The sequence below is a fragment of the Hydractinia symbiolongicarpus genome, chromosome 7, assembly GCF_029227915.1.
Source record: "Hydractinia symbiolongicarpus strain clone_291-10 chromosome 7, HSymV2.1, whole genome shotgun sequence".
Taxonomy (NCBI): Eukaryota; Metazoa; Cnidaria; class Hydrozoa; order Anthoathecata; family Hydractiniidae; genus Hydractinia; species Hydractinia symbiolongicarpus.
Genome location: NC_079881.1, coordinates 33,081,617 through 33,107,264, shown reverse-complemented (window position 1 = coordinate 33,107,264; position 25,648 = coordinate 33,081,617). Strand labels below are relative to the sequence as shown.

The 25,648-nt window shown below is 48.5% G+C and overlaps 46 non-coding genes across 46 annotated transcripts; all 46 read left to right on the top strand.

Annotated features, from left to right (window-relative positions):
* Nucleotides 1-239: 239 nt before the first annotated feature.
* On the top strand, nucleotides 240-378 carry LOC130649953 (U4 spliceosomal RNA). Its single transcript, XR_008983364.1, has one exon. It is a non-coding gene; the product is annotated as a U4 spliceosomal RNA (small nuclear RNA).
* Nucleotides 379-773: 395 nt separating this feature from the next.
* On the top strand, nucleotides 774-912 carry LOC130650554 (U4 spliceosomal RNA). Its single transcript, XR_008983939.1, has one exon. It is a non-coding gene; the product is annotated as a U4 spliceosomal RNA (small nuclear RNA).
* A 395-nt stretch (nucleotides 913-1,307) lies between these two features.
* LOC130650553 (U4 spliceosomal RNA) lies at nucleotides 1,308-1,446 on the top strand. Its single transcript, XR_008983938.1, has one exon. It is a non-coding gene; the product is annotated as a U4 spliceosomal RNA (small nuclear RNA).
* Nucleotides 1,447-1,841: 395 nt separating this feature from the next.
* On the top strand, nucleotides 1,842-1,980 carry LOC130650552 (U4 spliceosomal RNA). The gene has a single exon (XR_008983937.1). It is a non-coding gene; the product is annotated as a U4 spliceosomal RNA (small nuclear RNA).
* Nucleotides 1,981-2,375: 395 nt separating this feature from the next.
* Nucleotides 2,376-2,514, top strand: LOC130650550 (U4 spliceosomal RNA). The gene has a single exon (XR_008983936.1). It is a non-coding gene; the product is annotated as a U4 spliceosomal RNA (small nuclear RNA).
* Nucleotides 2,515-2,909: 395 nt separating this feature from the next.
* LOC130650100 (U4 spliceosomal RNA) lies at nucleotides 2,910-3,048 on the top strand. Its single transcript, XR_008983502.1, has one exon. It is a non-coding gene; the product is annotated as a U4 spliceosomal RNA (small nuclear RNA).
* Nucleotides 3,049-3,443: 395 nt separating this feature from the next.
* LOC130650549 (U4 spliceosomal RNA) lies at nucleotides 3,444-3,582 on the top strand. The gene has a single exon (XR_008983935.1). It is a non-coding gene; the product is annotated as a U4 spliceosomal RNA (small nuclear RNA).
* A 395-nt stretch (nucleotides 3,583-3,977) lies between these two features.
* Nucleotides 3,978-4,116, top strand: LOC130650548 (U4 spliceosomal RNA). The gene has a single exon (XR_008983934.1). It is a non-coding gene; the product is annotated as a U4 spliceosomal RNA (small nuclear RNA).
* A 395-nt stretch (nucleotides 4,117-4,511) lies between these two features.
* On the top strand, nucleotides 4,512-4,650 carry LOC130650547 (U4 spliceosomal RNA). The gene has a single exon (XR_008983933.1). It is a non-coding gene; the product is annotated as a U4 spliceosomal RNA (small nuclear RNA).
* Nucleotides 4,651-5,045: 395 nt separating this feature from the next.
* LOC130650546 (U4 spliceosomal RNA) lies at nucleotides 5,046-5,184 on the top strand. Its single transcript, XR_008983932.1, has one exon. It is a non-coding gene; the product is annotated as a U4 spliceosomal RNA (small nuclear RNA).
* A 395-nt stretch (nucleotides 5,185-5,579) lies between these two features.
* On the top strand, nucleotides 5,580-5,718 carry LOC130649916 (U4 spliceosomal RNA). The gene has a single exon (XR_008983329.1). It is a non-coding gene; the product is annotated as a U4 spliceosomal RNA (small nuclear RNA).
* A 395-nt stretch (nucleotides 5,719-6,113) lies between these two features.
* On the top strand, nucleotides 6,114-6,252 carry LOC130650545 (U4 spliceosomal RNA). The gene has a single exon (XR_008983931.1). It is a non-coding gene; the product is annotated as a U4 spliceosomal RNA (small nuclear RNA).
* Nucleotides 6,253-6,647: 395 nt separating this feature from the next.
* On the top strand, nucleotides 6,648-6,786 carry LOC130650544 (U4 spliceosomal RNA). Its single transcript, XR_008983929.1, has one exon. It is a non-coding gene; the product is annotated as a U4 spliceosomal RNA (small nuclear RNA).
* A 395-nt stretch (nucleotides 6,787-7,181) lies between these two features.
* Nucleotides 7,182-7,320, top strand: LOC130650542 (U4 spliceosomal RNA). Its single transcript, XR_008983927.1, has one exon. It is a non-coding gene; the product is annotated as a U4 spliceosomal RNA (small nuclear RNA).
* A 395-nt stretch (nucleotides 7,321-7,715) lies between these two features.
* Nucleotides 7,716-7,854, top strand: LOC130650541 (U4 spliceosomal RNA). The gene has a single exon (XR_008983926.1). It is a non-coding gene; the product is annotated as a U4 spliceosomal RNA (small nuclear RNA).
* A 395-nt stretch (nucleotides 7,855-8,249) lies between these two features.
* On the top strand, nucleotides 8,250-8,388 carry LOC130649872 (U4 spliceosomal RNA). The gene has a single exon (XR_008983288.1). It is a non-coding gene; the product is annotated as a U4 spliceosomal RNA (small nuclear RNA).
* A 395-nt stretch (nucleotides 8,389-8,783) lies between these two features.
* Nucleotides 8,784-8,922, top strand: LOC130650539 (U4 spliceosomal RNA). The gene has a single exon (XR_008983925.1). It is a non-coding gene; the product is annotated as a U4 spliceosomal RNA (small nuclear RNA).
* A 386-nt stretch (nucleotides 8,923-9,308) lies between these two features.
* On the top strand, nucleotides 9,309-9,447 carry LOC130650538 (U4 spliceosomal RNA). The gene has a single exon (XR_008983924.1). It is a non-coding gene; the product is annotated as a U4 spliceosomal RNA (small nuclear RNA).
* Nucleotides 9,448-9,842: 395 nt separating this feature from the next.
* On the top strand, nucleotides 9,843-9,981 carry LOC130649898 (U4 spliceosomal RNA). The gene has a single exon (XR_008983311.1). It is a non-coding gene; the product is annotated as a U4 spliceosomal RNA (small nuclear RNA).
* Nucleotides 9,982-10,376: 395 nt separating this feature from the next.
* On the top strand, nucleotides 10,377-10,515 carry LOC130650537 (U4 spliceosomal RNA). Its single transcript, XR_008983923.1, has one exon. It is a non-coding gene; the product is annotated as a U4 spliceosomal RNA (small nuclear RNA).
* Nucleotides 10,516-10,910: 395 nt separating this feature from the next.
* Nucleotides 10,911-11,049, top strand: LOC130650536 (U4 spliceosomal RNA). The gene has a single exon (XR_008983922.1). It is a non-coding gene; the product is annotated as a U4 spliceosomal RNA (small nuclear RNA).
* Nucleotides 11,050-11,444: 395 nt separating this feature from the next.
* Nucleotides 11,445-11,583, top strand: LOC130649892 (U4 spliceosomal RNA). The gene has a single exon (XR_008983306.1). It is a non-coding gene; the product is annotated as a U4 spliceosomal RNA (small nuclear RNA).
* Nucleotides 11,584-11,978: 395 nt separating this feature from the next.
* Nucleotides 11,979-12,117, top strand: LOC130650030 (U4 spliceosomal RNA). The gene has a single exon (XR_008983436.1). It is a non-coding gene; the product is annotated as a U4 spliceosomal RNA (small nuclear RNA).
* Nucleotides 12,118-12,512: 395 nt separating this feature from the next.
* LOC130650535 (U4 spliceosomal RNA) lies at nucleotides 12,513-12,651 on the top strand. Its single transcript, XR_008983921.1, has one exon. It is a non-coding gene; the product is annotated as a U4 spliceosomal RNA (small nuclear RNA).
* Nucleotides 12,652-13,046: 395 nt separating this feature from the next.
* LOC130650534 (U4 spliceosomal RNA) lies at nucleotides 13,047-13,185 on the top strand. The gene has a single exon (XR_008983920.1). It is a non-coding gene; the product is annotated as a U4 spliceosomal RNA (small nuclear RNA).
* A 395-nt stretch (nucleotides 13,186-13,580) lies between these two features.
* On the top strand, nucleotides 13,581-13,719 carry LOC130650533 (U4 spliceosomal RNA). The gene has a single exon (XR_008983918.1). It is a non-coding gene; the product is annotated as a U4 spliceosomal RNA (small nuclear RNA).
* A 395-nt stretch (nucleotides 13,720-14,114) lies between these two features.
* Nucleotides 14,115-14,253, top strand: LOC130650532 (U4 spliceosomal RNA). Its single transcript, XR_008983917.1, has one exon. It is a non-coding gene; the product is annotated as a U4 spliceosomal RNA (small nuclear RNA).
* Nucleotides 14,254-14,648: 395 nt separating this feature from the next.
* LOC130650530 (U4 spliceosomal RNA) lies at nucleotides 14,649-14,787 on the top strand. Its single transcript, XR_008983915.1, has one exon. It is a non-coding gene; the product is annotated as a U4 spliceosomal RNA (small nuclear RNA).
* A 395-nt stretch (nucleotides 14,788-15,182) lies between these two features.
* On the top strand, nucleotides 15,183-15,321 carry LOC130650528 (U4 spliceosomal RNA). Its single transcript, XR_008983914.1, has one exon. It is a non-coding gene; the product is annotated as a U4 spliceosomal RNA (small nuclear RNA).
* A 395-nt stretch (nucleotides 15,322-15,716) lies between these two features.
* LOC130650527 (U4 spliceosomal RNA) lies at nucleotides 15,717-15,855 on the top strand. Its single transcript, XR_008983913.1, has one exon. It is a non-coding gene; the product is annotated as a U4 spliceosomal RNA (small nuclear RNA).
* Nucleotides 15,856-16,250: 395 nt separating this feature from the next.
* LOC130650526 (U4 spliceosomal RNA) lies at nucleotides 16,251-16,389 on the top strand. Its single transcript, XR_008983912.1, has one exon. It is a non-coding gene; the product is annotated as a U4 spliceosomal RNA (small nuclear RNA).
* A 395-nt stretch (nucleotides 16,390-16,784) lies between these two features.
* On the top strand, nucleotides 16,785-16,923 carry LOC130650525 (U4 spliceosomal RNA). The gene has a single exon (XR_008983911.1). It is a non-coding gene; the product is annotated as a U4 spliceosomal RNA (small nuclear RNA).
* A 395-nt stretch (nucleotides 16,924-17,318) lies between these two features.
* LOC130650522 (U4 spliceosomal RNA) lies at nucleotides 17,319-17,457 on the top strand. The gene has a single exon (XR_008983909.1). It is a non-coding gene; the product is annotated as a U4 spliceosomal RNA (small nuclear RNA).
* Nucleotides 17,458-17,852: 395 nt separating this feature from the next.
* Nucleotides 17,853-17,991, top strand: LOC130649856 (U4 spliceosomal RNA). Its single transcript, XR_008983272.1, has one exon. It is a non-coding gene; the product is annotated as a U4 spliceosomal RNA (small nuclear RNA).
* Nucleotides 17,992-18,386: 395 nt separating this feature from the next.
* Nucleotides 18,387-18,525, top strand: LOC130650521 (U4 spliceosomal RNA). The gene has a single exon (XR_008983907.1). It is a non-coding gene; the product is annotated as a U4 spliceosomal RNA (small nuclear RNA).
* Nucleotides 18,526-18,920: 395 nt separating this feature from the next.
* LOC130649855 (U4 spliceosomal RNA) lies at nucleotides 18,921-19,059 on the top strand. Its single transcript, XR_008983271.1, has one exon. It is a non-coding gene; the product is annotated as a U4 spliceosomal RNA (small nuclear RNA).
* A 395-nt stretch (nucleotides 19,060-19,454) lies between these two features.
* LOC130650520 (U4 spliceosomal RNA) lies at nucleotides 19,455-19,593 on the top strand. Its single transcript, XR_008983906.1, has one exon. It is a non-coding gene; the product is annotated as a U4 spliceosomal RNA (small nuclear RNA).
* A 395-nt stretch (nucleotides 19,594-19,988) lies between these two features.
* LOC130649973 (U4 spliceosomal RNA) lies at nucleotides 19,989-20,127 on the top strand. The gene has a single exon (XR_008983383.1). It is a non-coding gene; the product is annotated as a U4 spliceosomal RNA (small nuclear RNA).
* Nucleotides 20,128-20,522: 395 nt separating this feature from the next.
* On the top strand, nucleotides 20,523-20,661 carry LOC130650519 (U4 spliceosomal RNA). The gene has a single exon (XR_008983905.1). It is a non-coding gene; the product is annotated as a U4 spliceosomal RNA (small nuclear RNA).
* Nucleotides 20,662-21,056: 395 nt separating this feature from the next.
* On the top strand, nucleotides 21,057-21,195 carry LOC130649854 (U4 spliceosomal RNA). Its single transcript, XR_008983270.1, has one exon. It is a non-coding gene; the product is annotated as a U4 spliceosomal RNA (small nuclear RNA).
* Nucleotides 21,196-21,590: 395 nt separating this feature from the next.
* LOC130650518 (U4 spliceosomal RNA) lies at nucleotides 21,591-21,729 on the top strand. Its single transcript, XR_008983904.1, has one exon. It is a non-coding gene; the product is annotated as a U4 spliceosomal RNA (small nuclear RNA).
* Nucleotides 21,730-22,124: 395 nt separating this feature from the next.
* Nucleotides 22,125-22,263, top strand: LOC130649852 (U4 spliceosomal RNA). Its single transcript, XR_008983268.1, has one exon. It is a non-coding gene; the product is annotated as a U4 spliceosomal RNA (small nuclear RNA).
* A 395-nt stretch (nucleotides 22,264-22,658) lies between these two features.
* Nucleotides 22,659-22,797, top strand: LOC130650515 (U4 spliceosomal RNA). Its single transcript, XR_008983902.1, has one exon. It is a non-coding gene; the product is annotated as a U4 spliceosomal RNA (small nuclear RNA).
* Nucleotides 22,798-23,192: 395 nt separating this feature from the next.
* On the top strand, nucleotides 23,193-23,331 carry LOC130650070 (U4 spliceosomal RNA). The gene has a single exon (XR_008983474.1). It is a non-coding gene; the product is annotated as a U4 spliceosomal RNA (small nuclear RNA).
* Nucleotides 23,332-23,726: 395 nt separating this feature from the next.
* LOC130650514 (U4 spliceosomal RNA) lies at nucleotides 23,727-23,865 on the top strand. The gene has a single exon (XR_008983901.1). It is a non-coding gene; the product is annotated as a U4 spliceosomal RNA (small nuclear RNA).
* Nucleotides 23,866-24,260: 395 nt separating this feature from the next.
* On the top strand, nucleotides 24,261-24,399 carry LOC130650012 (U4 spliceosomal RNA). Its single transcript, XR_008983419.1, has one exon. It is a non-coding gene; the product is annotated as a U4 spliceosomal RNA (small nuclear RNA).
* Nucleotides 24,400-25,648: the final 1,249 nt, after the last annotated feature.

Genomic DNA, 25,648 nt, shown 5'->3' with positions numbered 1-25,648 from the left:
CTTCCGCAGACGGTGGGCATTCTAGGTGTAAATGGCGAATCAGTGGTGGAGACAAGGCGCTCGTTGCGGCACTGGCCCTTACTCTCACGACGACAACGGACACTTGTCTTAGTTCGGCTATGCATATGAAAACTGTTTAAGTCGCACAAGGGAAAGGCGAGGTGGGGACCAAAATGCCGTAACCACAAGCAATCGACAACGTTAAAGAAGCACGCGATGGTTGCCGTTCTTGTTGGGTTAGCTTTGCGCAGTGGCATTACCATAGCCAATGAGGTTTAACCGAGGCGTGGTGATTGCTAATTGAAAACTTTTCCCAATATCCCGCATGACGGCGTGAAACATCGCCGGCGTTGCAATATTTGGAGGTTCACACTGGGACCATGCCTAAAAATAGAAATCTGCTGAGCTCACGAAGACTGCGTCGAATGCAAGAAAAGCGCAAAAATTCTTGTTTGCTCGCTTCCGAATGGAGAAGAACCCTTTCGTGTAAAGCAGGACACATTATGCATCGCCTCTTTTCAACGCAACTGGTCACTTCCGCAGACGGTGGGCATTCTAGGTGTAAATGGCGAATCAGTGGTGGAGACAAAGCGCTCGTTGCGGCACTGGCCCTTACTCTCACGACGACAACGGACACTTGTCTTAGTTCGGCTATGCATATGAAAACTGTTTAAGTCGCACAAGGGAAAGGCGAGGTGGGGACCAAAATGCCGTAACCACAAGCAATCGACAACGTTAAAGAAGCACGCGATGGTTGCCGTTCTTGTTGGGTTAGCTTTGCGCAGTGGCATTACCATAGCCAATGAGGTTTAACCGAGGCGTGGTGATTGCTAATTGAAAACTTTTCCCAATATCCCGCATGACGGCGTGAAACATCGCCGGCGTTGCAATATTTGGAGGTTCCCACTGGGACCATGCCTAAAAATAGAAATCTGCTGAGCTCACGAAGACTGCGTCGAATGCAAGAAAAGCGCAAAAATTCTTGTTTGCTCGCTTCCGAATGGAGAAGAACCCTTTCGTGTAAAGCAGGACACATTATGCATCGCCTCTTTTCAACGCAACTGGTCACTTCCGCAGACGGTGGGCATTCTAGGTGTAAATGGCGAATCAGTGGTGGAGACAAAGCGCTCGTTGCGGCACTGGCCCTTACTCTCACGACGACAACGGACACTTGTCTTAGTTCGGCTATGCATATGAAAACTGTTTAAGTCGCACAAGGGAAAGGCGAGGTGGGGACCAAAATGCCGTAACCACAAGCAATCGACAACGTTAAAGAAGCACGCGATGGTTGCCGTTCTTGTTGGGTTAGCTTTGCGCAGTGGCATTACCATAGCCAATGAGGTTTAACCGAGGCGTGGTGATTGCTAATTGAAAACTTTTCCCAATATCCCGCATGACGGCGTGAAACATCGCCGGCGTTGCAATATTTGGAGGTTCCCACTGGGACCATGCCTAAAAATAGAAATCTGCTGAGCTCACGAAGACTGCGTCGAATGCAAGAAAAGCGCAAAAATTCTTGTTTGCTCGCTTCCGAATGGAGAAGAACCCTTTCGTGTAAAGCAGGACACATTATGCATCGCCTCTTTTCAACGCAACTGGTCACTTCCGCAGACGGTGGGCATTCTAGGTGTAAATGGCGAATCAGTGGTGGAGACAAAGCGCTCGTTGCGGCACTGGCCCTTACTCTCACGACGACAACGGACACTTGTCTTAGTTCGGCTATGCATATGAAAACTGTTTAAGTCGCACAAGGGAAAGGCGAGGTGGGGACCAAAATGCCGTAACCACAAGCAATCGACAACGTTAAAGAAGCACGCGATGGTTGCCGTTCTTGTTGGGTTAGCTTTGCGCAGTGGCATTACCATAGCCAATGAGGTTTAACCGAGGCGTGGTGATTGCTAATTGAAAACTTTTCCCAATATCCCGCATGACGGCGTGAAACATCGCCGGCGTTGCAATATTTGGAGGTTCCCACTGGGACCATGCCTAAAAATAGAAATCTGCTGAGCTCACGAAGACTGCGTCGAATGCAAGAAAAGCGCAAAAATTCTTGTTTGCTCGCTTCCGGATGGAGAAGAACCCTTTCGTGTAAAGCAGGACACATTATGCATCGCCTCTTTTCAACGCAACTGGTCACTTCCGCAGACGGTGGGCATTCTAGGTGTAAATGGCGAATCAGTGGTGGAGACAAAGCGCTCGTTGCGGCACTGGCCCTTACTCTCACGACGACAACGGACACTTGTCTTAGTTCGGCTATGCATATGAAAACTGTTTAAGTCGCACAAGGGAAAGGCGAGGTGGGGACCAAAATGCCGTAACCACAAGCAATCGACAACGTTAAAGAAGCACGCGATGGTTGCCGTTCTTGTTGGGTTAGCTTTGCGCAGTGGCATTACCATAGCCAATGAGGTTTAACCGAGGCGTGGTGATTGCTAATTGAAAACTTTTCCCAATATCCCGCATGACGGCGTGAAACATCGCCGGCGTTGCAATATTTGGAGGTTCCCACTGGGACCATGCCTAAAAATAGAAATCTGCTGAGCTCACGAAGACTGCGTCGAATGCAAGAAAAGCGCAAAAATTCTTGTTTGCTCGCTTCCGAATGGAGAAGAACCCTTTCGTGTAAAGCAGGACACATTATGCATCGCCTCTTTTCAACGCAACTGGTCACTTCCGCAGACGGTGGGCATTCTAGGTGTAAATGGCGAATCAGTGGTGGAGACAAAGCGCTCGTTGCGGCACTGGCCCTTACTCTCACGACGACAACGGACACTTGTCTTAGTTCGGCTATGCATATGAAAACTGTTTAAGTCGCACAAGGGAAAGGCGAGGTGGGGACCAAAATGCCGTAACCACAAGCAATCGACAACGTTAAAGAAGCACGCGATGGTTGCCGTTCTTGTTGGGTTAGCTTTGCGCAGTGGCATTACCATAGCCAATGAGGTTTAACCGAGGCGTGGTGATTGCTAATTGAAAACTTTTCCCAATATCCCGCATGACGGCGTGAAACATCGCCGGCGTTGCAATATTTGGAGGTTCCCATTGGGACCATGCCTAAAAATAGAAATCTGCTGAGCTCACGAAGACTGCGTCGAATGCAAGAAAAGCGCAAAAATTCTTGTTTGCTCGCTTCCGAATGGAGAAGAACCCTTTCGTGTAAAGCAGGACACATTATGCATCGCCTCTTTTCAACGCAACTGGTCACTTCCGCAGACGGTGGGCATTCTAGGTGTAAATGGCGAATCAGTGGTGGAGACAAAGCGCTCGTTGCGGCACTGGCCCTTACTCTCACGACGACAACGGACACTTGTCTTAGTTCGGCTATGCATATGAAAACTGTTTAAGTCGCACAAGGGAAAGGCGAGGTGGGGACCAAAATGCCGTAACCACAAGCAATCGACAACGTTAAAGAAGCACGCGATGGTTGCCGTTCTTGTTGGGTTAGCTTTGCGCAGTGGCATTACCATAGCCAATGAGGTTTAACCGAGGCGTGGTGATTGCTAATTGAAAACTTTTCCCAATATCCCGCATGACGGCGTGAAACATCGCCGGCGTTGCAATATTTGGAGGTTCCCACTGGGACCATGCCTAAAAATAGAAATCTGCTGAGCTCACGAAGACTGCGTCGAATGCAAGAAAAGCGCAAAAATTCTTGTTTGCTCGCTTCCGAATGGAGAAGAACCCTTTCGTGTAAAGCAGGACACATTATGCATCGCCTCTTTTCAACGCAACTGGTCACTTCCGCAGACGGTGGGCATTCTAGGTGTAAATGGCGAATCAGTGGTGGAGACAAAGCGCTCGTTGCGGCACTGGCCCTTACTCTCACGACGACAACGGACACTTGTCTTAGTTCGGCTATGCATATGAAAACTGTTTAAGTCGCACAAGGGAAAGGCGAGGTGGGGACCAAAATGCCGTAACCACAAGCAATCGACAACGTTAAAGAAGCACGCGATGGTTGCCGTTCTTGTTGGGTTAGCTTTGCGCAGTGGCATTACCATAGCCAATGAGGTTTAACCGAGGCGTGGTGATTGCTAATTGAAAACTTTTCCCAATATCCCGCATGACGGCGTGAAACATCGCCGGCGTTGCAATATTTGGAGGTTCCCACTGGGACCATGCCTAAAAATAGAAATCTGCTGAGCTCACGAAGACTGCGTCGAATGCAAGAAAAGCGCAAAAATTCTTGTTTGCTCGCTTCCGAATGGAGAAGAACCCTTTCGTGTAAAGCAGGACACATTATGCATCGCCTCTTTTCAACGCAACTGGTCACTTCCGCAGACGGTGGGCATTCTAGGTGTAAATGGCGAATCAGTGGTGGAGACAAAGCGCTCGTTGCGGCACTGGCCCTTACTCTCACGACGACAACGGACACTTGTCTTAGTTCGGCTATGCATATGAAAACTGTTTAAGTCGCACAAGGGAAAGGCGAGGTGGGGACCAAAATGCCGTAACCACAAGCAATCGACAACGTTAAAGAAGCACGCGATGGTTGCCGTTCTTGTTGGGTTAGCTTTGCGCAGTGGCATTACCATAGCCAATGAGGTTTAACCGAGGCGTGGTGATTGCTAATTGAAAACTTTTCCCAATATCCCGCATGACGGCGTGAAACATCGCCGGCGTTGCAATATTTGGAGGTTCCCACTGGGACCATGCCTAAAAATAGAAATCTGCTGAGCTCACGAAGACTGCGTCGAATGCAAGAAAAGCGCAAAAATTCTTGTTTGCTCGCTTCCGAATGGAGAAGAACCCTTTCGTGTAAAGCAGGACACATTATGCATCGCCTCTTTTCAACGCAACTGGTCACTTCCGCAGACGGTGGGCATTCTAGGTGTAAATGGCGAATCAGTGGTGGAGACAAAGCGCTCGTTGCGGCACTGGCCCTTACTCTCACGACGACAACGGACACTTGTCTTAGTTCGGCTATGCATATGAAAACTGTTTAAGTCGCACAAGGGAAAGGCGAGGTGGGGACCAAAATGCCGTAACCACAAGCAATCAACAACGTTAAAGAAGCACGCGATGGTTGCCGTTCTTGTTGGGTTAGCTTTGCGCAGTGGCATTACCATAGCCAATGAGGTTTAACCGAGGCGTGGTGATTGCTAATTGAAAACTTTTCCCAATATCCCGCATGACGGCGTGAAACATCGCCGGCGTTGCAATATTTGGAGGTTCCCACTGGGACCATGCCTAAAAATAGAAATCTGCTGAGCTCACGAAGACTGCGTCGAATGCAAGAAAAGCGCAAAAATTCTTGTTTGCTCGCTTCCGAATGGAGAAGAACCCTTTCGTGTAAAGCAGGACACATTATGCATCGCCTCTTTTCAACGCAACTGGTCACTTCCGCAGACGGTGGGCATTCTAGGTGTAAATGGCGAATCAGTGGTGGAGACAAAGCGCTCGTTGCGGCACTGGCCCTTACTCTCACGACGACAACGGACACTTGTCTTAGTTCGGCTATGCATATGAAAACTGTTTAAGTCGCACAAGGGAAAGGCGAGGTGGGGACCAAAATGCCGTAACCACAAGCAATCGACAACGTTAAAGAAGCACGCGATGGTTGCCGTTCTTGTTGGGTTAGCTTTGCGCAGTGGCATTACCATAGCCAATGAGGTTTAACCGAGGCGTGGTGATTGCTAATTGAAAACTTTTCCCAGTATCCCGCATGACGGCGTGAAACATCGCCGGCGTTGCAATATTTGGAGGTTCCCACTGGGACCATGCCTAAAAATAGAAATCTGCTGAGCTCACGAAGACTGCGTCGAATGCAAGAAAAGCGCAAAAATTCTTGTTTGCTCGCTTCCGAATGGAGAAGAACCCTTTCGTGTAAAGCAGGACACATTATGCATCGCCTCTTTTCAACGCAACTGGTCACTTCCGCAGACGGTGGGCATTCTAGGTGTAAATGGCGAATCAGTGGTGGAGACAAAGCGCTCGTTGCGGCACTGGCCCTTACTCTCACGACGACAACGGACAGTTGTCTTAGTTCGGCTATGCATATGAAAACTGTTTAAGTCGCACAAGGGAAAGGCGAGGTGGGGACCAAAATGCCGTAACCACAAGCAATCGACAACGTTAAAGAAGCACGCGATGGTTGCCGTTCTTGTTGGGTTAGCTTTGCGCAGTGGCATTACCATAGCCAATGAGGTTTAACCGAGGCGTGGTGATTGCTAATTGAAAACTTTTCCCAATATCCCGCATGACGGCGTGAAACATCGCCGGCGTTGCAATATTTGGAGGTTCCCACTGGGACCATGCCTAAAAATAGAAATCTGCTGAGCTCACGAAGACTGCGTCGAATGCAAGAAAAGCGCAAAAATTCTTGTTTGCTCGCTTCCGAATGGAGAAGAACCCTTTTGTGTAAAGCAGGACACATTATGCATCGCCTCTTTTCAACGCAACTGGTCACTTCCGCAGACGGTGGGCATTCTAGGTGTAAATGGCGAATCAGTGGTGGAGACAAAGCGCTCGTTGCGGCACTGGCCCTTACTCTCACGACGACAACGGACACTTGTCTTAGTTCGGCTATGCATATGAAAACTGTTTAAGTCGCACAAGGGAAAGGCGAGGTGGGGACCAAAATGCCGTAACCACAAGCAATCGACAACGTTAAAGAAGCACGCGATGGTTGCCGTTCTTGTTGGGTTAGCTTTGCGCAGTGGCATTACCATAGCCAATGAGGTTTAACCGAGGCGTGGTGATTGCTAATTGAAAACTTTTCCCAATATCCCGCATGACGGCGTGAAACATCGCCGGCGTTGCAATATTTGGAGGTTCCCACTGGGACCATGCCTAAAAATAGAAATCTGCTGAGCTCACGAAGACTGCGTCGAATGCAAGAAAAGCGCAAAAATTCTTGTTTGCTCGCTTCCGAATGGAGAAGAACCCTTTCGTGTAAAGCAGGACACATTATGCATCGCCTCTTTTCAACGCAACTGGTCACTTCCGCAGACGGTGGGCATTCTAGGTGTAAATGGCGAATCAGTGGTGGAGACAAAGCGCTCGTTGCGGCACTGGCCCTTACTCTCACGACGACAACGGACACTTGTCTTAGTTCGGCTATGCATATGAAAACTGTTTAAGTCGCACAAGGGAAAGGCGAGGTGGGGACCAAAATGCCGTAACCACAAGCAATCGACAACGTTAAAGAAGCACGCGATGGTTGCCGTTCTTGTTGGGTTAGCTTTGCGCAGTGGCATTACCATAGCCAATGAGGTTTAACCGAGGCGTGGTGATTGCTAATTGAAAACTTTTCCCAATATCCCGCATGACGGCGTGAAACATCGCCGGCGTTGCAATATTTGGAGGTTCCCACTGGGACCATGCCTAAAAATAGAAATCTGCTGAGCTCACGAAGACTGCGTCGAATGCAAGAAAAGCGCAAAAATTCTTGTTTGCTCGCTTCCGAATGGAGAAGAACCCTTTCGTGTAAAGCAGGACACATTATGCATCGCCTCTTTTCAACGCAACTGGTCACTTCCGCAGACGGTGGGCATTCTAGGTGTAAATGGCGAATCAGTGGTGGAGACAAAGCGCTCGTTGCGGCACTGGCCCTTACTCTCACGACGACAACGGACACTTGTCTTAGTTCGGCTATGCATATGAAAACTGTTTAAGTCGCACAAGGGAAAGGCGAGGTGGGGACCAAAATGCCGTAACCACAAGCAATCGACAACGTTAAAGAAGCACGCGATGGTTGCCGTTCTTGTTGGGTTAGCTTTGCGCAGTGGCATTACCATAGCCAATGAGGTTTAACCGAGGCGTGGTGATTGCTAATTGAAAACTTTTCCCAATATCCCGCATGACGGCGTGAAACATCGCCGGCGTTGCAATATTTGGAGGTTCCCACTGGGACCATGCCTAAAAATAGAAATCTGCTGAGCTCACGAAGACTGCGTCGAATGCAAGAAAAGCGCAAAAATTCTTGTTTGCTCGCTTCCGAATGGAGAAGAACCCTTTCGTGTAAAGCAGGACACATTATGCATCGCCTCTTTTCAACGCAACTGGTCACTTCCGCAGACGGTGGGCATTCTAGGTGTAAATGGCGAATCAGTGGTGGAGACAAAGCGCTCGTTGCGGCACTGGCCCTTACTCTCACGACGACAACGGACACTTGTCTTAGTTCGGCTATGCATATGAAAACTGTTTAAGTCGCACAAGGGAAAGGCGAGGTGGGGACCAAAATGCCGTAACCACAAGCAATCGACAACGTTAAAGAAGCACGCGATGGTTGCCGTTCTTGTTGGGTTAGCTTTGCGCAGTGGCATTACCATAGCCAATGAGGTTTAACCGAGGCGTGGTGATTGCTAATTGAAAACTTTTCCCAATATCCCGCATGACGGCGTGAAACATCGCCGGCGTTGCAATATTTGGAGGTTCCCACTGGGGCCATGCCTAAAAATAGAAATCTGCTGAGCTCACGAAGACTGCGTCGAATGCAAGAAAAGCGCAAAAATTCTTGTTTGCTCGCTTCCGAATGGAGAAGAACCCTTTCGTGTAAAGCAGGACACATTATGCATCGCCTCTTTTCAACGCAACTGGTCACTTCCGCAGACGGTGGGCATTCTAGGTGTAAATGGCGAATCAGTGGTGGAGACAAAGCGCTCGTTGCGGCACTGGCCCTTACTCTCACGACGACAACGGACACTTGTCTTAGTTCGGCTATGCATATGAAAACTGTTTAAGTCGCACAAGGGAAAGGCGAGGTGGGGACCAAAATGCCGTAACCACAAGCAATCGACAACGTTAAAGAAGCACGCGATGGTTGCCGTTCTTGTTGGGTTAGCTTTGCGCAGTGGCATTACCATAGCCAATGAGGTTTAACCGAGGCGTGGTGATTGCTAATTGAAAACTTTTCCCAATATCCCGCATGACGGCGTGAAACATCGCCGGCGTTGCAATATTTGGAGGTTCCCACTGGGACCATGCCTAAAAATAGAAATCTGCTGAGCTCACGAAGACTGCGTCGAATGCAAGAAAAGCGCAAAAATTCTTGTTTGCTCGCTTCCGAATGGAGAAGAACCCTTTCGTGTAAAGCAGGACACATTATGCATCGCCTCTTTTCAACGCAACTGGTCACTTCCGCAGACGGTGGGCATTCTAGGTGTAAATGGCGAATCAGTGGTGGAGACAAAGCGCTCGTTGCGGCACTGGCCCTTACTCTCACGACGACAACGGACACTTGTCTTAGTTCGGCTATGCATATGAAAACTGTTTAAGTCGCACAAGGGAAAGGCGAGGTGGGGACCAAAATGCCGTAACCACAAGCAATCGACAACGTTAAAGATGGTTGCCGTTCTTGTTGGGTTAGCTTTGCGCAGTGGCATTACCATAGCCAATGAGGTTTAACCGAGGCGTGGTGATTGCTAATTGAAAACTTTTCCCAATATCCCGCATGACGGCGTGAAACATCGCCGGCGTTGCAATATTTGGAGGTTCCCACTGGGACCATGCCTAAAAATAGAAATCTGCTGAGCTCACGAAGACTGCGTCGAATGCAAGAAAAGCGCAAAAATTCTTGTTTGCTCGCTTCCGAATGGAGAAGAACCCTTTCGTGTAAAGCAGGACACATTATGCATCGCCTCTTTTCAACGCAACTGGTCACTTCCGCAGACGGTGGGCATTCTAGGTGTAAATGGCGAATCAGTGGTGGAGACAAAGCGCTCGTTGCGGCACTGGCCCTTACTCTCACGACGACAACGGACACTTGTCTTAGTTCGGCTATGCATATGAAAACTGTTTAAGTCGCACAAGGGAAAGGCGAGGTGGGGACCAAAATGCCGTAACCACAAGCAATCGACAACGTTAAAGAAGCACGCGATGGTTGCCGTTCTTGTTGGGTTAGTTTTGCGCAGTGGCATTACCATAGCCAATGAGGTTTAACCGAGGCGTGGTGATTGCTAATTGAAAACTTTTCCCAATATCCCGCATGACGGCGTGAAACATCGCCGGCGTTGCAATATTTGGAGGTTCCCACTGGGACGATGCCTAAAAATAGAAATCTGCTGAGCTCACGAAGACTGCGTCGAATGCAAGAAAAGCGCAAAAATTCTTGTTTGCTCGCTTCGGAATGGAGAAGAACCCTTTCGTGTAAAGCAGGACACATTATGCATCGCCTCTTTTCAACGCAACTGGTCACTTCCGCAGACGGTGGGCATTCTAGGTGTAAATGGCGAATCAGTGGTGGAGACAAAGCGCTCGTTGCGGCACTGGCCCTTACTCTCACGACGACAACGGACACTTGTCTTAGTTCGGCTATGCATATGAAAACTGTTTAAGTCGCACAAGGGAAAGGCGAGGTGGGGACCAAAATGCCGTAACCACAAGCAATCGACAACGTTAAAGAAGCACGCGATGGTTGCCGTTCTTGTTGGGTTAGCTTTGCGCAGTGGCATTACCATAGCCAATGAGGTTTAACCGAGGCGTGGTGATTGCTAATTGAAAACTTTTCCCAATATCCCGCATGACGGCGTGAAACATCGCCGGCGTTGCAATATTTGGAGGTTCCCACTGGGACGATGCCTAAAAATAGAAATCTGCTGAGCTCACGAAGACTGCGTCGAATGCAAGAAAAGCGCAAAAATTCTTGTTTGCTCGCTTCCGAATGGAGAAGAACCCTTTCGTGTAAAGCAGGACACATTATGCATCGCCTCTTTTCAACGCAACTGGTCACTTCCGCAGACGGTGGGCATTCTAGGTGTAAATGGCGAATCAGTGGTGGAGACAAAGCGCTCGTTGCGGCACTGGCCCTTACTCTCACGACGACAACGGACACTTGTCTTAGTTCGGCTATGCATATGAAAACTGTTTAAGTCGCACAAGGGAAAGGCGAGGTGGGGACCAAAATGCCGTAACCACAAGCAATCGACAACGTTAAAGAAGCACGCGATGGTTGCCGTTCTTGTTGGGTTAGCTTTGCGCAGTGGCATTACCATAGCCAATGAGGTTTAACCGAGGCGTGGTGATTGCTAATTGAAAACTTTTCCCAATATCCCGCATGACGGCGTGAAACATCGCCGGCGTTGCAATATTTGGAGGTTCCCACTGGGACCATGCCTAAAAATAGAAATCTGCTGAGCTCACGAAGACTGCGTCGAATGCAAGAAAAGCGCAAAAATTCTTGTTTGCTCGCTTCCGAATGGAGAAGAACCCTTTCGTGTAAAGCAGGACACATTATGCATCGTCTCTTTTCAACGCAACTGGTCACTTCCGCAGACGGTGGGCATTCTAGGTGTAAATGGCGAATCAGTGGTGGAGACAAAGCGCTCGTTGCGGCACTGGCCCTTACTCTCACGACGACAACGGACACTTGTCTTAGTTCGGCTATGCATATGAAAACTGTTTAAGTCGCACAAGGGAAAGGCGAGGTGGGGACCAAAATGCCGTAACCACAAGCAATCGACAACGTTAAAGAAGCACGCGATGGTTGCCGTTCTTGTTGGGTTAGCTTTGCGCAGTGGCAATACTATAGCCAATGAGGTTTAACCGAGGCGTGGTGATTGCTAATTGAAAACTTTTCCCAATATCCCGCATGACGGCGTGAAACATCGCCGGCGTTGCAATATTTGGAGGTTCCCACTGGGACCATGCCTAAAAATAGAAATCTGCTGAGCTCACGAAGACTGCGTCGAATGCAAGAAAAGCGCAAAAATTCTTGTTTGCTCGCTTCCGAATGGAGAAGAACCCTTTCGTGTAAAGCAGGACACATTATGCATCGCCTCTTTTCAACGCAACTGGTCACTTCCGCAGACGGTGGGCATTCTAGGTGTAAATGGCGAATCAGTGGTGGAGACAAAGCGCTCGTTGCGGCACTGGCCCTTACTCTCACGACGACAACGGACACTTGTCTTAGTTCGGCTATGCATATGAAAACTGTTTAAGTCGCACAAGGGAAAGGCGAGGTGGGGACCAAAATGCCGTAACCACAAGCAATCGACAACGTTAAAGAAGCACGCGATGGTTGCCGTTCTTGTTGGGTTAGCTTTGCGCAGTGGCATTACCATAGCCAATGAGGTTTAACCGAGCCGTGGTGATTGCTAATTGAAAACTTTTCCCAATATCCCGCATGACGGCGTGAAACATCGCCGGCGTTGCAATATTTGGAGGTTCCCACTGGGACCATGCCTAAAAATAGAAATCTGCTGAGCTCACGCAGACTGCGTCGAATGCAAGAAAAGCGCAAAAATTCTTGTTTGCTCGCTTCCGAATGGAGAAGAACCCTTTCGTGTAAAGCAGGACACATTATGCATCGCCTCTTTTCAACGCAACTGGTCACTTCCGCAGACGGTGGGCATTCTAGGTGTAAATGGCGAATCAGTGGTGGAGACAAAGCGCTCGTTGCGGCACTGGCCCTTACTCTCACGACGACAACGGACACTTGTCTTAGTTCGGCTATGCATATGAAAACTGTTTAAGTCGCACAAGGGAAAGGCGAGGTGGGGACCAAAATGCCGTAACCACAAGCAATCGACAACGTTAAAGAAGCACGCGATGGTTGCCGTTCTTGTTGGGTTAGCTTTGCGCAGTGGCATTACCATAGCCAATGAGGTTTAACCGAGGCGTGGTGATTGCTAATTGAAAACTTTTCCCAATATCCCGCATGACGGCGTGAAACATCGCCGGCGTTGCAATATTTGGAGGTTCCCACTGGGACCATGCCTAAAAATAGAAATCTGCTGAGCTCACGAAGACTGCGTCGAATGCAAGAAAAGCGCAAAAATTCTTGTTTGCTCGCTTCCGAATGGAGAAGAACCCTTTCGTGTAAAGCAGGACACATTATGCATCGCCTCTTTTCAACGCAACTGGTCACTTCCGCAGACGGTGGGCATTCTAGGTGTAAATGGCGAATCAGTGGTGGAGACAAAGCGCTCGTTGCGGCACTGGCCCTTACTCTCACGACGACAACGGACACTTGTCTTAGTTCGGCTATGCATATGAAAACTGTTTAAGTCGCACAAGGGAAAGGCGAGGTGGGGACCAAAATGCCGTAACCACAAGCAATCGACAACGTTAAAGAAGCACGCGATGGTTGCCGTTCTTGTTGGGTTAGCTTTGCGCAGTGGCATTACCATAGCCAATGAGGTTTAACCGAGGCGTGGTGATTGCTAATTGAAAACTTTTCCCAATATCCCGCATGACGGCGTGAAACATCGCCGGCGTTGCAATATTTGGAGGTTCCCACTGGGACCATGCCTAAAAATAGAAATCTGCTGAGCTCACGAAGACTGCGTCGAATGCAAGAAAAGCGCAAAAATTCTTGTTTGCTCGCTTCCGAATGGAGAAGAACCCTTTCGTGTAAAGCAGGACACATTATGCATCGCCTCTTTTCAACGCAACTGGTCACTTCCGCAGACGGTGGGCATTCTAGGTGTAAATGGCGAATCAGTGGTGGAGACAAAGCGCTCGTTGCGGCACTGGCCCTTACTCTCACGACGACAACGGACACTTGTCTTAGTTCGGCTATGCATATGAAAACGGTTTAAGTGGCACAAGGGAAAGGCGAGGTGGGGACCAAAATGCCGTAACCACAAGCAATCGACAACGTTAAAGAAGCACGCGATGGTTGCCGTTCTTGTTGGGTTAGCTTTGCGCAGTGGCATTACCATAGCCAATGAGGTTTAACCGAGGCGTGGTGATTGCTAATTGAAAACTTTTCCCAATATCCCGCATGACGGCGTGAAACATCGCCGGCGTTGCAATATTTGGAGGTTCCCACTGGGACCATGCCTAAAAATAGAAATCTGCTGAGCTCACGAAGACTGCGTCGAATGCAAGAAAAGCGCAAAAATTCTTGTTTGCTCGCTTCCGAATGGAGAAGAACCCTTTCGTGTAAAGCAGGACACATTATGCATCGCCTCTTTTCAACGCAACTGGTCACTTCCGCAGACGGTGGGCATTCTAGGTGTAAATGGCAAATCAGTGGTGGAGACAAAGCGCTCGTTGCGGCACTGGCCCTTACTCTCACGACGACAACGGACACTTGTCTTAATTCGGCTATGCATATGAAAACTGTTTAAGTGGCACAAGGGAAAGGCGAGGTGGGGACCAAAATGCCGTAACCACAAGCAATCGACAACGTTAAAGAAGCACGCGATGGTTGCCGTTCTTGTTGGGTTAGCTTTGCGCAGTGGCATTACCATAGCCAATGAGGTTTAACCGAGGCGTGGTGATTGCTAATTGAAAACTTTTCCCAATATCCCGCATGACGGCGTGAAACATCGCCGGCGTTGCAATATTTGGAGGTTCCCACTGGGACCATGCCTAAAAATAGAAATCTGCTGAGCTCACGAAGACTGCGTCGAATGCAAGAAAAGCGCAAAAATTCTTGTTTGCTCGCTTCCGAATGGAGAAGAACCCTTTCGTGTAAAGCAGGACACATTATGCATCGCCTCTTTTCAACGCAACTGGTCACTTCCGCAGACGGTGGGCATTCTAGGTGTAAATGGCGAATCAGTGGTGGAGACAAAGCGCTCGTTGCGGCACTGGCCCTTACTCTCACGACGACAACGGACACTTGTCTTAGTTCGGCTATGCATATGAAAACTGTTTAAGTGGCACAAGGGAAAGGCGAGGTGGGGACCAAAATGCCGTAACCACAAGCAATCGACAACGTTAAAGAAGCACGCGATGGTTGCCGTTCTTGTTGGGTTAGCTTTGCGCAGTGGCATTACCATAGCCAATGAGGTTTAACCGAGGCGTGGTGATTGCTAATTGAAAACTTTTCCCAATATCCCGCATGACGGCGTGAAACATCGCCGGCGTTGCAATATTTGGAGGTTCCCACTGGGACCATGCCTAAAAATAGAAATCTGCTGAGCTCACGAAGACTGCGTCGAATGCAAGAAAAGCGCAAAAATTCTTGTTTGCTCGCTTCCGAATGGAGAAGAACCCTTTCGTGTAAAGCAGGACACATTATGCATCGCCTCTTTTCAACGCAACTGGTCACTTCCGCAGACGGTGGGCATTCTAGGTGTAAATGGCGAATCAGTGGTGGAGACAAAGCGCTCGTTGCGGCACTGGCCCTTACTCTCACGACGACAACGGACACTTGTCTTAGTTCGGCTATGCATATGAAAACTGTTTAAGTGGCACAAGGGAAAGGCGAGGTGGGGACCAAAATGCCGTAACCACAAGCAATCGACAACGTTAAAGAAGCACGCGATGGTTGCCGTTCTTGTTGGGTTAGCTTTGCGCAGTGGCATTACCATAGCCAATGAGGTTTAACCGAGGCGTGGTGATTGCTAATTGAAAACTTTTCCCAATATCCCGCATGACGGCGTGAAACATCGCCGGCGTTGCAATATTTGGAGGTTCCCACTGGGACCATGCCTAAAAATAGAAATCTGCTGAGCTCACGAAGACTGCGTCGAATGCAAGAAAAGCGCAAAAATTCTTGTTTGCTCGCTTCCGAATGGAGAAGAACCCTTTCGTGTAAAGCAGGACACATTATGCATCGCCTCTTTTCAACGCAACTGGTCACTTCCGCAGACGGTGGGCATTCTAGGTGTAAATGGCGAATCAGTGGTGGAGACAAAGCGCTCGTTGCGGCACTGGGCCTTACTCTCACGACGACACCGGACACTTGTCTTAGTTCGGCTATGCATATGAAAACTGTTTAAGTGGCACAAGGGAAAGGCGAGGTGGGGACCAAAATGCCGTAACCATAAGCAATCGACAACGTTAAAGAAGCACGCGATGGTTGCCGTTCTTGTTGGGTTAGCTTTGCGCAGTGGCATTACCATAGCCAATGAGGTTTAACCGAGGCGTGGTGATTGCTAATTGAAAACTTTTCCCAATATCCCGCATGACGGCGTGAAACATCGCCGGCGTTGCAATATTTGGAGGTTCCCACTGGGACCATGCCTAAAAATAGAAATCTGCTGAGCTCACGAAGACTGCGTCGAATGCAAGAAAAGCGCAAAAATTCTTGTTTGCTCGCTTCCGAATGGAGAAGAACCCTTTCGTGTAAAGCAGGACACATTATGCATCGCCTCTTGTCAACGCAACTGGTCACTTCCGCAGACGGTGGGCATTCTAGGTGTAAATGGCGAATCAGTGGTGGAGACAAAGCGCTCGTTGCGGCACTGGCCCTTACTCTCACGACGACACCGGACACTTGTCTTAGTTCGGCTATGCATATGAAAACTGTTTAAGTGGCACAAGGGAAAGGCGAGGTGGGGACCAAAATGCCGTAACCACAAGCAATCGACAACGTTAAAGAAGCACGCGATGGTTGCCGTTCTTGTTGGGTTAGCTTTGCGCAGTGGCATTACCATAGCCAATGAGGTTTAACCGAGGCGTGGTGATTGCTAATTGAAAACTTTTCCCAATATCCCGCATGACGGCGTGAAACATCGCCGGCGTTGCAATATTTGGAGGTTCCCACTGGGACCATGCCTAAAAATAGAAATCTGCTGAGCTCACGAAGACTGCGTCGAATGCAAGAAAAGCGCAAAAATTCTTGTTTGCTCGCTTCCGAATGGAGAAGAACCCTTTCGTGTAAAGCAGGACACATTATGCATCGCCTCTTTTCAACGCAACTGGTCACTTCCGCAGACGGTGGGCATTCTAGGTGTAAATGGCGAATCAGTGGTGGAGACAAAGCGCTCGTTGCGGCACTGGCCCTTACTCTCACGACGACAACGGACACTTGTCTTAGTTCGGCTATGCATATGAAAACTGTTTAAGTCGCACAAGGGAAAGGCGAGGTGGGGACCAAAATGCCGTAACCACAAGCAATCGACAACGTTAAAGAAGCACGCGATGGTTGCCGTTCTTGTTGGGTTAGCTTTGCGCAGTGGCATTACCATAGCCAATGAGGTTTAACCGAGGCGTGGTGATTGCTAATTGAAAACTTTTCCCAATATCCCGCATGACGGCGTGAAACATCGCCGGCGTTGCAATATTTGGAGGTTCCCACTGGGACCATGCCTAAAAATAGAAATCTGCTGAGCTCACGAAGACTGCGTCGAATGCAAGAAAAGCGCAAAAATTCTTGTTTGCTCGCTTCCGAATGGAGAAGAACCCTTTCGTGTAAAGCAGGACACATTATGCATCGCCTCTTTTCAACGCAACTGGTCACTTCCGCAGACGGTGGGCATTCTAGGTGTAAATGGCGAATCAGTGGTGGAGACAAAGCGCTCGTTGCGGCACTGGCCCTTACTCTCACGACGACAACGGACACTTGTCTTAGTTCGGCTATGCATATGAAAACTGTTTAAGTGGCACAAGGGAAAGGCGAGGTGGGGACCGAAATGCCGTAACCACAAGCAATCGACAACGTTAAAGAAGCACGCGATGGTTGCCGTTCTTGTTGGGTTAGCTTTGCGCAGTGGCATTACCATAGCCAATGAGGTTTAACCGAGGCGTGGTGATTGCTAATTGAAAACTTTTCCCAATATCCCGCATGACGGCGTGAAACATCGCCGGCGTTGCAATATTTGGAGGTTCCCACTGGGACCATGCCTAAAAATAGAAATCTGCTGACCTCACGAAGACTGCGTCGAATGCAAGAAAAGCGCAAAAATTCTTGTTTGCTCGCTTCCGAATGGAGAAGAACCCTTTCGTGTAAAGCAGGACACATTATGCATCGCCTCTTTTCAACGCAACTGGTCACTTCCGCAGACGGTGGGCATTCTAGGTGTAAATGGCGAATCAGTGGTGGAGACAAAGCGCTCGTTGCGGCACTGGCCCTTACTCTCACGACGACAACGGACACTTGTCTTAGTTCGGCTATGCATATGAAAACTGTTTAAGTGGCACAAGGGAAAGGCGAGGTGGGGATCAAAATGCCGTAACCACAAGCAATCGACAACGTTAAAGAAGCACGCGATGGTTGCCGTTCTTGTTGGGTTAGCTTTGCGCAGTGGCATTACCATAGCCAATGAGGTTTAACCGAGGCGTGGTGATTGCTAATTGAAAACTTTTCCCAATGTCCCGCATGACGGCGTGAAACATCGCCGGCGTTGCAATATTTGGAGGTTCCCACTGGGACCATGCCTAAAAATAGAAATCTGCTGAGCTCACGAAGACTGCGTCGAATGCAAGAAAAGCGCGAAAATTCTTGTTTGCTCGCTTCCGAATGGAGAAGAACCCTTTCGTGTAAAGCAGGACACATTATGCATCGCCTCTTTTCAACGCAACTGGTCACTTCCGCAGACGGTGGGCATTCTAGGTGTAAATGGCGAATCAGTGGTGGAGACAAAGCGCTCGTTGCGGCACTGGCCCTTACTCTCACGACGACACCGGACACTTGTCTTAGTTCGGCTATGCATATGAAAACTGTTTAAGTGGCACAAGGGAAAGGCGAGGTGGGGACCAAAATGCCGTAACCACAAGCAATCGACAACGTTAAAGAAGCACGCGATGGTTGCCGTTCTTGTTGGGTTAGCTTTGCGCAGTGGCATTACCATAGCCAATGAGGTTTAACCGAGGCGTGGTGATTGCTAATTGAAAACTTTTCCCAATATCCCGCATGACGGCGTGAAACATCGCCGGCGTTGCAATATTTGGAGGTTCCCACTGGGACCATGCCTAAAAATAGAAATCTGCTGAGCTCACGAAGACTGCGTCGAATGCAAGAAAAGCGCAAAAATTCTTGTTTGCTCGCTTCCGAATGGAGAAGAACCCTTTCGTGTAAAGCAGGACACATTATGCATCGCCTCTTTTCAACGCAACTGGTCACTTCCGCAGACGGTGGGCATTCTAGGTGTAAATGGCGAATCAGTGGTGGAGACAAAGCGCTCGTTGCGGCACTGGCCCTTACTCTCACGACGACAACGGACACTTGTCTTAGTTCGGCTATGCATATGAAAACTGTTTAAGTCGCACAAGGGAAAGGCGAGGTGGGGACCAAAATGCCGTAACCACAAGCAATCGACAACGTTAAAGAAGCACGCGATGGTTGCCGTTCTTGTTGGGTTAGCTTTGCGCAGTGGCATTACCATAGCCAATGAGGTTTAACCGAGGCGTGGTGATTGCTAATTGAAAACTTTTCCCAATGTCCCGCATGACGGCGTGAAACATCGCCGGCGTTGCAATATTTGGAGGTTCCCACTGGGACCATGCCTAAAAATAGAAATCTGCTGAGCTCACGAAGACTGCGTCGAATGCAAGAAAAGCGCGAAAATTCTTGTTTGCTCGCTTCCGAATGGAGAAGAACCCTTTCGTGTAAAGCAGGACACATTATGCATCGCCTCTTTTCAACGCAACTGGTCACTTCCGCAGACGGTGGGCATTCTAGGTGTAAATGGCGAATCAGTGGTGGAGACAAAGCGCTCGTTGCGGCACTGGCCCTTACTCTCACGACGACACCGGACACTTGTCTTAGTTCGGCTATGCATATGAAAACTGTTTAAGTGGCACAAGGGAAAGGCGAGGTGGGGACCAAAATGCCGTAACCACAAGCAATCGACAACGTTAAAGAAGCACGCGATGGTTGCCGTTCTTGTTGGGTTAGCTTTGCGCAGTGGCATTACCATAGCCAATGAGGTTTAACCGAGGCGTGGTGATTGCTAATTGAAAACTTTTCCCAATATCCCGCATGACGGCGTGAAACATCGCCGGCGTTGCAATATTTGGAGGTTCCCACTGGGACCATGCCTAAAAATAGAAATCTGCTGAGCTCACGAAGACTGCGTCGAATGCAAGAAAAGCGCAAAAATTCTTGTTTGCTCGCTTCCGAATGGAGAAGAACCCTTTCGTGTAAAGCAGGACACATTATGCATCGCCTCTTTTCAACGCAACTGGTCACTTCCGCAGACGGTGGGCATTCTAGGTGTAAATGGCGAATCAGTGGTGGAGACAAAGCGCTCGTTGCGGCACTGGCCCTTACTCTCACGACGACACCGGACACTTGTCTTAGTTCGGCTATGCATATGAAAACTGTTTAAGTGGCACAAGGGAAAGGCGAGGTGGGGACCAAAATGCCGTAACCACAAGCAATCGACAACGTTAAAGAAGCACGCGATGGTTGCCGTTCTTGTTGGGTTAGCTTTGCGCAGTGGCATTACCATAGCCAATGAGGTTTAACCAAGGCGTGGTGATTGCTAATTGAAAACTTTTCCCAATATCCCGCATGACGGCGTGAAACATCGCCGGCGTTGCAATATTTGGAGGTTCCCACTGGGACCATGCCTAAAAATAGAAATCTGCTGAGCTCACGAAGACTGCGTCGAATGCAAGAAAAGCGCAAAAATTCTTGTTTGCTCGCTTCCGAATGGAAAAGAACCCTTTCGTGTAAAGCAGGACACATTATGCATCGCCTCTTTTCAACGCAACTGGTCACTTCCGCAGACGGTGGGCATTCTAGGTGTAAATGGCGAATCAGTGGTGGAGACAAAGCGCTCGTTGCGGCACTGGCCCTTACTCTCACGACGACAACGGACACTTGTCTTAGTTCGGCTATGCATATGAAAACTGTTTAAGTGGCACAAGGGAAAGGCGAGGTGGGGACCAAAATGCCGTAACCACAAGCAATCGACAACGTTAAAGAAGCACGCGATGGTTGCCGTTCTTGTTGGGTTAGCTTTGCGCAGTGGCATTACCATAGCCAATGAGGTTTAACCGAGGCGTGGTGATTGCTAATTGAAAACTTTTCCCAATATCCCGCATGACGGCGTGAAACATCGCCGGCGTTGCAATATTTGGAGGTTCCCACTGGGACCATGCCTAAAAATAGAAATCTGCTGAGCTCACGAAGACTGCGTCGAATGCAAGAAAAGCGCAAAAATTCTTGTTTGCTCGCTTCCGAATGGAGAAGAACCCTTTCGTGTAAAGCAGGACACATTATGCATCGCCTCTTTTCAACGCAACTGGTCACTTCCGCAGACGGTGGGCATTCTAGGTGTAAATGGCGAATCAGTGGTGGAGACAAAGCGCTCGTTGCGGCACTGGCCCTTACTCTCACGACGACAACGGACACTTGTCTTAGTTCGGCTATGCATATGAAAACTGTTTAAGTGGCACAAGGGAAAGGCGAGGTGGGGACCAAAATGCCGTAACCACAAGCAATCGACAACGTTAAAGAAGCACGCGATGGTTGCCGTTCTTGTTGGGTTAGCTTTGCGCAGTGGCATTACCATAGCCAATGAGGTTTAACCGAGGCGTGGTGATTGCTAATTGAAAACTTTTCCCAATGTCCCGCATGACGGCGTGAAACATCGCCGGCGTTGCAATATTTGGAGGTTCCCACTGGGACCATGCCTAAAAATAGAAATCTGCTGAGCTCACGAAGACTGCGTCGAATGCAAGAAAAGCGCGAAAATTCTTGTTTGCTCGCTTCCGAATGGAGAAGAACCCTTTCGTGTAAAGCAGGACACATTATGCATCGCCTCTTTTCAACGCAACTGGTCACTTCCGCAGACGGTGGGCATTCTAGGTGTAAATGGCGAATCAGTGGTGGAGACAAAGCGCTCGTTGCGGCACTGGCCCTTACTCTCACGACGACACCGGACACTTGTCTTAGTTCGGCTATGCATATGAAAACTGTTTAAGTGGCACAAGGGAAAGGCGAGGTGGGGACCAAAATGCCGTAACCACAAGCAATCGACAACGTTAAAGAAGCACGCGATGGTTGCCGTTCTTGTTGGGTTAGCTTTGCGCAGTGGCATTACCATAGCCAATGAGGTTTAACCGAGGCGTGGTGATTGCTAATTGAAAACTTTTCCCAATATCCCGCATGACGGCGTGAAACATCGCCGGCGTTGCAATATTTGGAGGTTCCCACTGGGACCATGCCTAAAAATAGAAATCTGCTGAGCTCACGAAGACTGCGTCGAATGCAAGAAAAGCGCAAAAATTCTTGTTTGCTCGCTTCCGAATGGAGAAGAACCCTTTCGTGTAAAGCAGGACACATTATGCATCGCCTCTTTTCAACGCAACTGGTCACTTCCGCAGACGGTGGGCATTCTAGGTGTAAATGGCGAATCAGTGGTGGAGACAAAGCGCTCGTTGCGGCACTGGCCCTTACTCTCACGACGACAACGGACACTTGTCTTAGTTCGGCTATGCATATGAAAACTGTTTAAGTCGCACAAGGGAAAGGCGAGGTGGGGACCAAAATGCCGTAACCACAAGCAATCGACAACGTTAAAGAAGCACGCGATGGTTGCCGTTCTTGTTGGGTTAGCTTTGCGCAGTGGCATTACCATAGCCAATGAGGTTTAACCGAGGCGTGGTGATTGCTAATTGAAAACTTTTCCCAATGTCCCGCATGACGGCGTGAAACATCGCCGGCGTTGCAATATTTGGAGGTTCCCACTGGGACCATGCCTAAAAATAGAAATCTGCTGAGCTCACGAAGACTGCGTCGAATGCAAGAAAAGCGCGAAAATTCTTGTTTGCTCGCTTCCGAATGGAGAAGAACCCTTTCGTGTAAAGCAGGACACATTATGCATCGCCTCTTTTCAACGCAACTGGTCACTTCCGCAGACGGTGGGCATTCTAGGTGTAAATGGCGAATCAGTGGTGGAGACAAAGCGCTCGTTGCGGCACTGGCCCTTACTCTCACGACGACACCGGACACTTGTCTTAGTTCGGCTATGCATATGAAAACTGTTTAAGTGGCACAAGGGAAAGGCGAGGTGGGGACCAAAATGCCGTAACCACAAGCAATCGACAACGTTAAAGAAGCACGCGATGGTTGCCGTTCTTGTTGGGTTAGCTTTGCGCAGTGGCATTACCATAGCCAATGAGGTTTAACCGAGGCGTGGTGATTGCTAATTGAAAACTTTTCCCAATATCCCGCATGACGGCGTGAAACATCGCCGGCGTTGCAATATTTGGAGGTTCCCACTGGGACCATGCCTAAAAATAGAAATCTGCTGAGCTCACGAAGACTGCGTCGAATGCAAGAAAAGCGCAAAAATTCTTGTTTGCTCGCTTCCGAATGGAGAAGAACCCTTTCGTGTAAAGCAGGACACATTATGCATCGCCTCTTTTCAACGCAACTGGTCACTTCCGCAGACGGTGGGCATTCTAGGTGTAAATGGCGAATCAGTGGTGGAGACAAAGCGCTCGTTGCGGCACTGGCCCTTACTCTCACGACGACACCGGACACTTGTCTTAGTTCGGCTATGCATATGAAAACTGTTTAAGTGGCACAAGGGAAAGGCGAGGTGGGGACCAAAATGCCGTAACCACAAGCAATCGACAACGTTAAAGAAGCACGCGATGGTTGCCGTTCTTGTTGGGTTAGCTTTGCGCAGTGGCATTACCATTGCCAATGAGGTTTAACCGAGGCGTGGTGATTGCTAATTGAAAACTTTTCCCAATATCCCGCATGACGGCGTGAAACATCGCCGGCGTTGCAATATTTGGAGGTTCCCACTGGGACCATGCCTAAAAATAGAAATCTGCTGAGCTCACGAAGACTGCGTCGAATGCAAGAAAAGCGCAAAAATTCTTGTTTGCTCGCTTCCGAATGGAGAAGAACCCTTTCGTGTAAAGCAGGACACATTATGCATCGCCTCTTTTCAACGCAACTGGTCACTTCCGCAGACGGTGGGCATTCTAGGTGTAAATGGCGAATCAGTGGTGGAGACAAAGCGCTCGTTGCGGCACTGGCCCTTACTCTCACGACGACAACGGACACTTGTCTTAGTTCGGCTATGCATATGAAAACTGTTTAAGTGGCACAAGGGAAAGGCGAGGTGGGGACCAAAATGCCGTAACCACAAGCAATCGACAACGTTAAAGAAGCACGCGATGGTTGCCGTTCTTGTTGGGTTAGCTTTGCGCAGTGGCATTACCATAGCCAATGAGGTTTAACCGAGGCGTGGTGATTGCTAATTGAAAACTTTTCCCAATATCCCGCATGACGGCGTGAAACATCGCCGGCGTTGCAATATTTGGAGGTTCCCACTGGGACCATGCCTAAAAATAGAAATCTGCTGAGCTCACGAAGACTGCGTCGAATGCAAGAAAAGCGCAAAAATTCTTGTTTGCTCGCTTCCGAATGGAGAAGAACCCTTTCGTGTAAAGCAGGACACATTATGCATCGCCTCTTTTCAACGCAACTGGTCACTTCCGCAGACGGTGGGCATTCTAGGTGTAAATGGCGAATCAGTGGTGGAGACAAAGCGCTCGTTGCGGCACTGGCCCTTACTCTCACGACGACACCGGACACTTGTCTTAGTTCGGCTATGCATATGAAAACTGTTTAAGTGGCACAAGGGAAAGGCGAGGTGGGGACCAAAATGCCGTAACCACAAGCAATCGACAACGTTAAAGAAGCACGCGATGGTTGCCGTTCTTGTTGGGTTAGCTTTGCGCAGTGGCATTACCATAGTTAATGAGGTTTAACCGAGGCGTGGTGATTGCTAATTGAAAACTTTTCCCAATATCCCGCATGACGGCGTGAAACATCGCCGGCGTTGCAATATTTGGAGGTTCCCACTGGGACCATGCCTAAAAATAGAAATCTGCTGAGCTCACGAAGACTGCGTCGAATGCAAGAAAAGCGCAAAAATTCTTGTTTGCTCGCTTCCGAATGGAGAAGAACCCTTTCGTGTAAAGCAGGACACATTATGCATCGCCTCTTTTCAACGCAACTGGTCACTTCCGCAGACGGTGGGCATTCTAGGTGTAAATGGCGAATCAGTGGTGGAGACAAAGCGCTCGTTGCGGCACTGGCCCTTACTCTCACGACGACACCGGACACTTGTCTTAGTTCGGCTATGCATATGAAAACTGTTTAAGTGGCACAAGGGAAAGGCGAGGTGGGGACCAAAATGCCGTAACCACAAGCAATCGACAACGTTAAAGAAGCACGCGATGGTTGCCGTTCTTGTTGGGTTTTTTTATTTATTTATTTATTCTTTCTTTAAAGTCGATATACAATATACAATAAAACATGCTAGATACATTAATTAAAAAAAAAAAAAAAAATTTGTTAGCCTTGGGCTAATTAAAATCGACTGTCCTAAAATAAAGTTTCTAAAAAAATAGGAGATTTATATTATAATAATAAGAAGTTAATTCGTATATCCTACGTTACAAATATATGTGGCACAGAGACGACAACTGCACTGAATAAACGGAATGGTGTTTAGCCCGCGATGGAATAAAGACAACGAAGGGGCATTTCGGACAGAGTTTGGAAGCTTCTCCCATAATTTAGAAGCAATATAAGATACGCTTAATAGACCATGCTTTGTGGTGCGAGTTCTGCACCTTTCAAGAGAACTTGATGCACGGAAACTATATGCTGTGTTTTTGAATACAAAAACATCATTCATGTAGGATGGATTCTGTTTCATTTTTGTTTTAAAAACCTCCTTTAACAATTTTCGGCAGAACTTTTCATGAATACTGATTCTGCATTCATTTTCAATTCTGTCGCATAAAAGTCTATTTGCTCTACTATGAATGCTATTAACTTTATGTAGTAGATCTCTACTTGAAAATCCCCATATAAGAGGGCAGTAATTAAATATGCTAGAAATAAATGAATTTGCAATAACATTTCGCTTATAATTAGACATATATGGTGATATACGTTTTAGGGCATTGATCTTGGCATTAGCCTTCTTACATAATGGAAGAACATGTTGCCTGAAAGAAAGCTGATTGTCCAGAATTATACCCAACAAATTTACGTATGGAGACTCTTGTAATATATTATTTTTCAAATTTAAAGTAACAAAGTTTT